Genomic DNA, 9239 nt, shown 5'->3' with positions numbered 1-9239 from the left:
TAAAGAGTGTTTTGGTTAGAGCTGAACACTCTATTATTTTGTATGACGATGTCACAGAAACAAGTGAACTCAACGTCAGGTATGAAATAAACTTTACTATCGTATGTTAACAAAATATGTCACTTAAACGCGCGATGTTAAACAGAAAATGACTAGGCATATATGTGTCCTCAGCCCGTCAACTAAACATCTATGTGAACACAATCTGTCAACTGAACATCTATGTGAACACAATCTGTCAACTGAACATATTTTTTAATTAAAAAAAAACTCCCATACTAAAGTACGAATGAATTGTTCAATTTTCGTGTTATGATGTTTAGTTCAGTTGATCTAGTATTAAAAAAAGTATATGGGAGTTGTACGTTAGTAGGTCCAGTTACTACAATTACAATAACACAGAACATGTCAGTCGAGCTATTTTTAGGCCCCAAAATCTTGAGATAAAAGCTAAAAAAAACATATACATTAAATCTAATTAAATAATTCGAGGTGAAACAAGATTCGACAAATATATAGTAATAACAAAAAATAAAGTTAAAGTAAAAACAAAAGGTGTATCAAAGGTCCTGTTACACAATAAAATAATGAAATGTATTCTAAACTAAGTGTGTCTGAGTCGCTTTTGAATAAACTTAAACCAATTCTGGCAAAACAAGAATAAACTACTGTAAATAGTAAACTAAAAAATACGCAGGAGCAAACAAATAAAAATTAGCGTGTTCCGCAAAAAAATTTATTTTCAAAATGCAAAAAGAATAAATATTAAGTTCAATTAAGTAAACCCCATAAATAGAGGAGGGGAGCGGTTTATTAATTATATGACGTTAGAGACAGGTTTCTACATAATGTGTAAGTACGGTTTTTACCGTAACAATGAGAAACTGAGTTTTAACCGTTACCAACTATATCATGACTATCAATTGTCCGTAGACGGTTGTTCAGGATAATGATGTAAACATTTTGTTTTTAATAACAAACATCTAAATACATTAGTTGTTGTTTCTAAAATGTGTAAATATTGCTCTTGTAACAAAAACAACTATCACTCACTCACTTGCACACCCCTCGCTGTATTCAACGCTCTAATAGAATGATCGCAATAAACATGTAATATCCTTCTGTAATCATTCATTTCATTAACTTGACTTGGGTTAAACAAAAGACATGAAGACAAGAGGTCACGCAATTCTTCTACACAACACACATAAACAATCATCAGCAGCCAACAAATACAAGACGCTATCTAAATATTCTAAGACAAATCATTAGGACAATCATTAGCAACTAACAAATATAAACTTTTGTAGGGCATATATTTGGATATTTTATTACCTGAAGATGAGTTAATGAAGGTAGTTGGACGTTTTCTATGCTGTGTGGATTGTGTTAAGTTCTCCTAAAATCGATGAGTTTCTGGCATGCACTGTAATGACCAAGTTATTAAATTTTACATGCGATACACATATAATTAATACATACGGAATGGTATGTGTAAAATGATGCACACACTGTAGAACTATTTGTTTTTAATTGTGTATAGCCGGGTACAGTGTGTAAGATCAAACACAAGTCCATTTCAAAACGTGTTATAATGTTGCTTTATTTACACAAAATAAATCTTCTTTCTCTCTTACTCTACTATACACAACTCCTAATAATATTCGGTCTCTAGTCTAATTTCAAATGCTTTCTTCACACAAATATCAAGCTCCGCTACTACTCGCTTATCCGCGATTGATCCCTAAACGCTCCGATAATCTCCTAACAATATATACATCCTACTCGCAAAATTTGCTTCAGGGGTCAGCTCATCCTCTCACGTAAATGGTCAGTTCGTCACTGCATTATATTGGTTCTGCTTGACCAATGTCTTGTTGACCTATATGCCTACAGTATATTTCTTGTTCATGGATAGCTCAAGTGTGTTGGGTCCATGATGTGTTTTAAGAAGCCTTTACCAACTAATGTTTACATATTAGTAATACACTTTCTTCAAAATTTCATACCTTCTTCTTTCTTCTTCGTTCTTAATTATTAGTGTGGCAGGCGATCGAGACTTATCTTCAAGTGGGTTTGAACTCGAGACTTTGTTCGAATTTATCAACCATGAACTTTTTGCCGACTCGACCACGCCTCCAACACAATTAAGCGTTACGTGTCAACTGGTTATGCGCCATTGTGGCCATTGACTCCGATTTCAGCCTGCTTTTTTTTTGGACTTGCTTCCAAAGTCTTTGTCCAGCCAAGAACAAACTACAAGGCAGCAGTTGTTTAATTTGTTTACTTTGACTGTCTCGCCAATCTCCTAATACTTCTCGGTCTAATCTGACTACAGGCGCTGCATATGCATAACTCCGCCACATGGCTGTAGATCTCTGTCATCGATTTGAAACTCATACATGCAGGTGATTCCAGTCTGATTCTTCAACATTCGTTTGGGATTTATTTAGAATCGACTAATGCTTATCGATTCAGGATTTACATAAAACTAAATCAATCAATAGCATGTCAGTTTTGTATCGATACATTGCAGTAGGTACAGTTTACACGTTCTGATCGGACTGAGTTTCAGGTTGTCTGTTTAGGTGTGTTTACGTGTCGTTGGTTGCATTGGTTTGACCAGTGGTATGTGGTCGTGCAGTTCTTATATATGTTTGTTTTCAACATGGAATTGCAGCTAGAATGCGTCTTGGTAGAAATAGTGTGCCAAAAATCTGCGAAAGTCTTGTAAGATGTGTTGGTAGAATGTAAACACAAGCCATGCAACAGTATAACATTATGATGTTTGAATAAAGCAATTCGTCATATTCTGTCTGTTTAACTTCGAACATTTTTGTTTTATATTAAGCACATGCACAATCCGCTCACAGCTTTAAGGTAATATAACATAAATTAAAATATTATATTTAATTAATCTTATATTTGATTAAAGGTTAATATACACTGTAGCTAATTATGTAACTTAAAAAAACAAACCATTTAGTGTGTTCTTTTTAATATAAAGATACTGTTTGCTAATTACTTCCTATTTTCAGTTCATAAAAAAATTAGCCGGTCTAAAATAAGCTACATGGTTCTCTACTCTACCTGAATAATAATTTTGTTTTTAAAATGAAATGTGTATCTGAAGTTAAGCAACTACACCCATCGGGTTCAATGGACAATACTGAGAATAGTCTAGAGGTATTCGAGAGGCCCATTAAATATAAAAATCATGGATGGTTTAATTGTATATTAATATGTTTATACAACCCATACAATGTTATTAGGCGCCGCTTTAAGATTTAAACATCATCAAAAGTCACAAAAATCCTAAAAAACATCCAACGCTATTTCGTTCAAATGGCTGGGAAAAAAATATACGTGCAACCATTTTTGAATATAAAATGGTGTGGCTGTAAGTATAGTGAGTGTATTTATCAGCAAATTACTTTTGTTGGCAAGTGCAAGGAGGGGGCGGCAAAGATAGCAGATAATGGGTAGATAGGACATATTATATGGGGATACGTACTTGTATGTGGCGTTAGATACGTATTAAGTCATGATCTGTTTTATTTGGGGGGATGTACTTTTTTAAGGTGAGAGGGGGAGGGGCGAAATATACATGTTAGACTAAAGTGTTGATTTGAAATAAACTTACTGATCTACTCCAACAACCTGATTTGATTAGTTAAAAACGGGTAGGCCAACATACGGTTACGTTTGATGGATGATTAACTAGTGACCCGTGAAGACAACGGCACTCCGAAAACAAAACAAAAGACATGTTGTTGGGACGCTAACAATTGGAACATACATAATTAAACATGGAAGATAGGTACACTACCGTTACATTTCAATGTATCTGATACACAACACTGTAATTAAGATGATGATAATTGTTTACGTAGCCTAATTAGCACGTGATTATCACGTGATGACGAACTTAATAACACTAAATATACGGTGCCACAATTGATGCAGATGGTGTCGCAAAGGTCACTTCAAATAAACACATTATATTGAAACCGATACAATAAATTAGAGCAACATTGCATTAAAGTTCATGATAATACATATTTTACTATTGGAAACAAATTTAGTATTTCAATAAAACTGATTTTGAAACATCAGTTATTGTTACACAAAAACCAATATCATAATTTTATAACGTTTGACTTTACTAACATATTTGCCATCATGTAAACTATTGCATAACTTATTCAAATTAATCACCTTATGTTACATCGTAATTAAAAAAAAAATATCTAGCATTAAAACGACAACTCAACTGTTTCCTTTATTACTTAGTAAGTTTAAATTTGTGTCGGCTTAGAAGACATTTAGTAAGGGAATTGAAATAGATCAATCCATTGCTTCCACTCGAGTTCTTTACACACTTTAAATCAGTTATCACATTGATATATTCACTCACAGTAGATTACAAGTCACTCACATATTTTTTTTTAAAAATAACCCGCAGTGGATCACAAGAAACACACAGTAAACAGCACATCATCAACAATAGATCACATGACACCCACAGCAACCCAACAGGCCAAAAAGACAATCACTAGTGACTAGCGGTAGCCCACAGGTCACCAGCGGTAGCCACAGGTCACCAGCAGTAGCCCACAGGTCACCAGCAGTAGCCCACAGGTCACCAGAAGTAGCCCACAGGTCACCAGCAGTAGCCCACAGGTCACCAACAGTAGTCCATGGGTCACCAGCAGTAGCCAACGAATCAGCTGTTCTAGTTAATTAGAAATACAATGTGTCCTTTTACTCAGTTTTTGAAAAGAAAAGAGATACTATTTAACAAAGGTAATGCTAACCAAAAGACATCGTTTTTTTTTTTACATAAGTCAAGAGACTTGGATATGGGAATGAGGGGGAGGGGGGGGAAGGAATCGTCTGTATCAGTGTGGGCGTTAGGCCGAGCCCCACATCTGTTATGTGTCCAGCACCGTAGCGATGGCTCCATGTTTTCCACTACCGAGGTGCATACAATTGTTAATAACTCTTTAAAATTTGGAAATGTTGCAGGTTGTAACATTTGGCTCTTCCGTCTCATAAGGTCGCCGACCCCTGGAGTACACAGCTAAGTCTTTTTAATCGTATTGTCGAATTAAAGCACGGGTCAATACTCGCATAACACAACCGGAAGACAACTGATGACCATACATAATTACGCCCCCCCCCCCCCCCCCCGCTCCATCTATACACATAGCTTGACTAATGGAAAAAACACAGGCTTTCGGTTAGCATCAACTTAGTAAAATCATATCTCTGTTCTTTTCAACTGAGTTAGAAGACATAATCTATTTATCATTCACTTCATTATGTCAGAATTAAACAGCCTCAGATTAATCAAATACAGATCAGCTGGTTAAAAAAGTATAAATATAGCCAAGAATAAAGACGTAGTATGAAAGCAATAAATTGTATAATTTTCATGTCGTAGAAATCAACATGAAATAAGTAAGAACGTTAAGTTTTTTAAATTTCTCAAAAGCATTTATTTACTTTTCAATGTTAGCAAAGTATTTTTAAATAGTATATAAAATAATAATTAATATCAATAGATTATAAATCAAATGTATGTATTATTTTGTATTAATTGGTTAATTTGTCTATTATTCGTTTTTTTTTTGTGTTTTTGAGTTGTCTCCCGTATTTTGTATAAAAAAAAAACAAATATGGGAAGTAATTACGAAATGCTAGTTTAAAATACCAAATCAAAATGCAATAAATTTATTTTAGAGCACCAAAACGTATAATAATACATATAACATTCTTGCCTGCAGATGAGTTAATGAAGATAGTTGGACGTTTTCTATGTTATGTGGATTGTGTTTAGTTCTCCTAAATTCGATGGGTTCCTGGCATGCATAGTAATGACCAAGTTATTATAATATTATTTGAAGCTTGCGATAAACATATAATTAATACATACGGAATGGTATGTGTAAAATGTTACACACACTGTAGACCTATTTGTTTTTAATTCACTTGTATTTCGGCCCTTAAAAATTGTATTTCATCTACTCATGAAAACATAATAACAAACAAACACAGCACATAGCTCATTTCAAAACATGCATTTCAAAAATCCATGCAGTAATTATATATATATATATATATATATATATATATATATATATATATATATATATATATATATATATATATATATATATATATATATATATATATATGTATATATATGTGTGTGTGGGAAAGTACGTGGGCAAGTGTGTGTGAAAGTGTTTGTGTCTGTATGTTGTTGTGAAGGCTCTAACTGTAGTAACTACATTCACTGCATACTTTAAATGCACAATCTAGTTATTTAGTAAAAAAAAACATAACCCTATGTAACCAAATCAAACATCGTTAACCATCTGTAGTAACTGATGATTTATTCCGTATACCTGTGTCAGTGTTCTGATAAATTCAGGGGTGGAACTACAGTGTCGCCATACCCCGCAATGCGTAAGGGGGAGGGCACGCCATTTAGGGGCCCATAGCCGACCATAGTAACTTTGTTATGGTTAAAAAATAAGTTCCTTGCATTTTGACTTGGTAAAAAAGCTGTGTAAATAACAAACAGATCTTCTACAGTAGTGTTATTCAGTAGCTAATACTTGATGTTGCGTAAAAATCACATATGCCTGAGCTGTAGTGTGAAAGATAGGCAAACGTTCAAAACACTTTTTAAATAGTTTAATAGGGGTGCTCCTAGGCGCATTTTAATATATTTGTACTAAACAATTTAAAAAGCAATTACTTCACTTAAATATTATTATTTAAAAAAATACATACTAAAGAATGACAGCATAAAAAGGAAATATATTTGAAACAAATAATATAGATAAAAAAGACATAACAATAAGCATAACACCAGGGGCGGAACTACAGTGCCGCCAGACCCCGCAATGCGGGTGGGCCCACGTCATTTAGGGGCCCACAGCCGACCATAATAATTGTTTTATAGTTAACAGTTTTTAAATTTTCTTGCATTTTTGACTTGATGGTTGTTTTGTAAAAAAGATCACCCTAGCTGCGGTTTGATTATCTTAATTCTATAGACACCACCCCACACTCTTGTATATTCTCCCCCCCCCCTTGTTTTTAAACCACTGTGAAAGCCGAGTCCTCTTTCTCCTATAATACAACGTATCAAAGACAAGCAAACGTTCAAACCATTTTCATGACTTATTTCCCTTCTTTAAATTGTCAATGGGGGTGCTCATACAATCTTTTTAATAGATTTGTACTAAACAAATTAAAAAACAATTACTTCTCCTTATTATTATTTTTTTTACTTTCTCGTATATACGAAGTATAGAGAAAGTATTGTAATCGTGCACAAAAATCAGTTGAATTTTTTTTCAATTTTCACCGTATTACACCTCAGTCCTTCATCACATCCGAAATATAGAGGACTTATTTTAATCAGGCAAAAATTATCAACCCAGATTTATCAAAATTAAGAGGTTTTATGCGTAATCCAGTCTAAATAACTGGGCTTTGCAATTATGTCCGTATGTCTGTGTGTCTGTCAGTCTGTGTGTAAACATATAGGGCCTATAAGTATTTTATCAAAATCGTAGATCCTTATCAACTTTTGAGCGATTTCCGATAACCGGAAGTGGTATTTTTTCTACATTGAATTTTTCAAAAGCCTATAACTTGAGTACTTATTTAGATAGATAAATGAAATTTCACATGTAAGTATAAGATCTAATTCTCTACCTTCTGTCTAATTTTGAGTGATTTCCGTTGCCCGGAAGTACTAATTTACGCTACCTCCGACTTCTCAAAAAACGAATGTAAATTTTTAAAGTACTAATAATATTGCGCAATATTATGCACTTTTTTTTATTTGGCGTTCACTTGGTGTGCAATCTTTTGTCTACGAGATTTTATTCTATTTTTAAAACTTTAAGTATTTAAAATTGATTAAAAATCATATCTATAGCCCGAGTTCTCATCCCCTGTTGATTTATATAAGAATATTCGAGAAAGTTTAGGGGAGATCACTCCCGGTTTATTTATAAAGTACTTACTAAAGAATGACATTGTATAAAAAGGAAATGTATTTAAAATTAATAATATAAATACGAAAACAATAAAAATAAACATAACACGACACACCATTACTTATACAAAGCTTTTATGGTTTAAATACTTTTGACCGACCTGAGGTGAAAAGATATTCTAGCAGAAATAAAATAAAACTGATTTTCCAAATAGACTAATGCGCTCACACACATGACACGATGATGTAATTTGTTTTAATTGAAAAAAAAACATTTTTTTTCAAAACCCGAAGAGGCCAACAATGTGTATGTCCGTATTTTGAGTTTGTATATATATATATATATATATATATATATATATATATATATATATATATATATATATATATATATATATATATATATATATATATATATATATATATATATATATATATATATATATATATATATATATGTATATATATATATATATATATATATATATATATATATATATATATATATATATATATATATATATATATATATATATATATATATATATTTACTCCACCCATGACACCAGTCTACTCCACCCATGACACCAGTCTGCTCCACCCATGACAGAAGTCTACCCCACCCATAACACCAGTCTACTCCACCCATGACACCAGTCTACCCCACCCATGACACCAGTCTACTCCACCCATAAAACCAGTCTACTCCACCCATGACACCAGTCTACTCCACCCATGACAGAAGTCTACTCCACCCATGACACCAGTCTACTCCACCCATGACACCAGTCTACTCCACCCATGACAGAAGTCTACTCCATCCATGACACCAGTCTACTCCACCCATGACACCAGTCTACTCCACCCATAAAACCAGTCTACTCCACCCATGACACCAGTCTACTCCACCCATGACAGAAGTCTACTCCACCCATGACACCAGTCTACTCCACCCCTGACACCAGTCTACTCCACCCATGACACCAGTCTGCTCCACCCATGACAACAGTCTACTCCACCCATAACAGAAGTCTACTCCACCCATGACACCAGTCTACTCCACCCATGACACCAGTCTACTCCACCCATGACAGAAGTCTACTCCACCCATGACACCAGTCTACTCCACCCATAACACCAGTCTACTCCACCCATAACACCAGTCTACTCCACCCATGACACCAGTCTACTCCACCCATGACACCAGTCTACTCCA

The sequence above is a fragment of the Physella acuta genome, unplaced genomic scaffold (genome assembly GCF_028476545.2).
Source record: "Physella acuta isolate Inbredline_101_S28 unplaced genomic scaffold, ASM2847654v3 ptg000361l, whole genome shotgun sequence".
Taxonomy (NCBI): Eukaryota; Metazoa; Mollusca; class Gastropoda; family Physidae; genus Physella; species Physella acuta.
Note: the sequence above shows the minus strand (reverse complement) of the source record.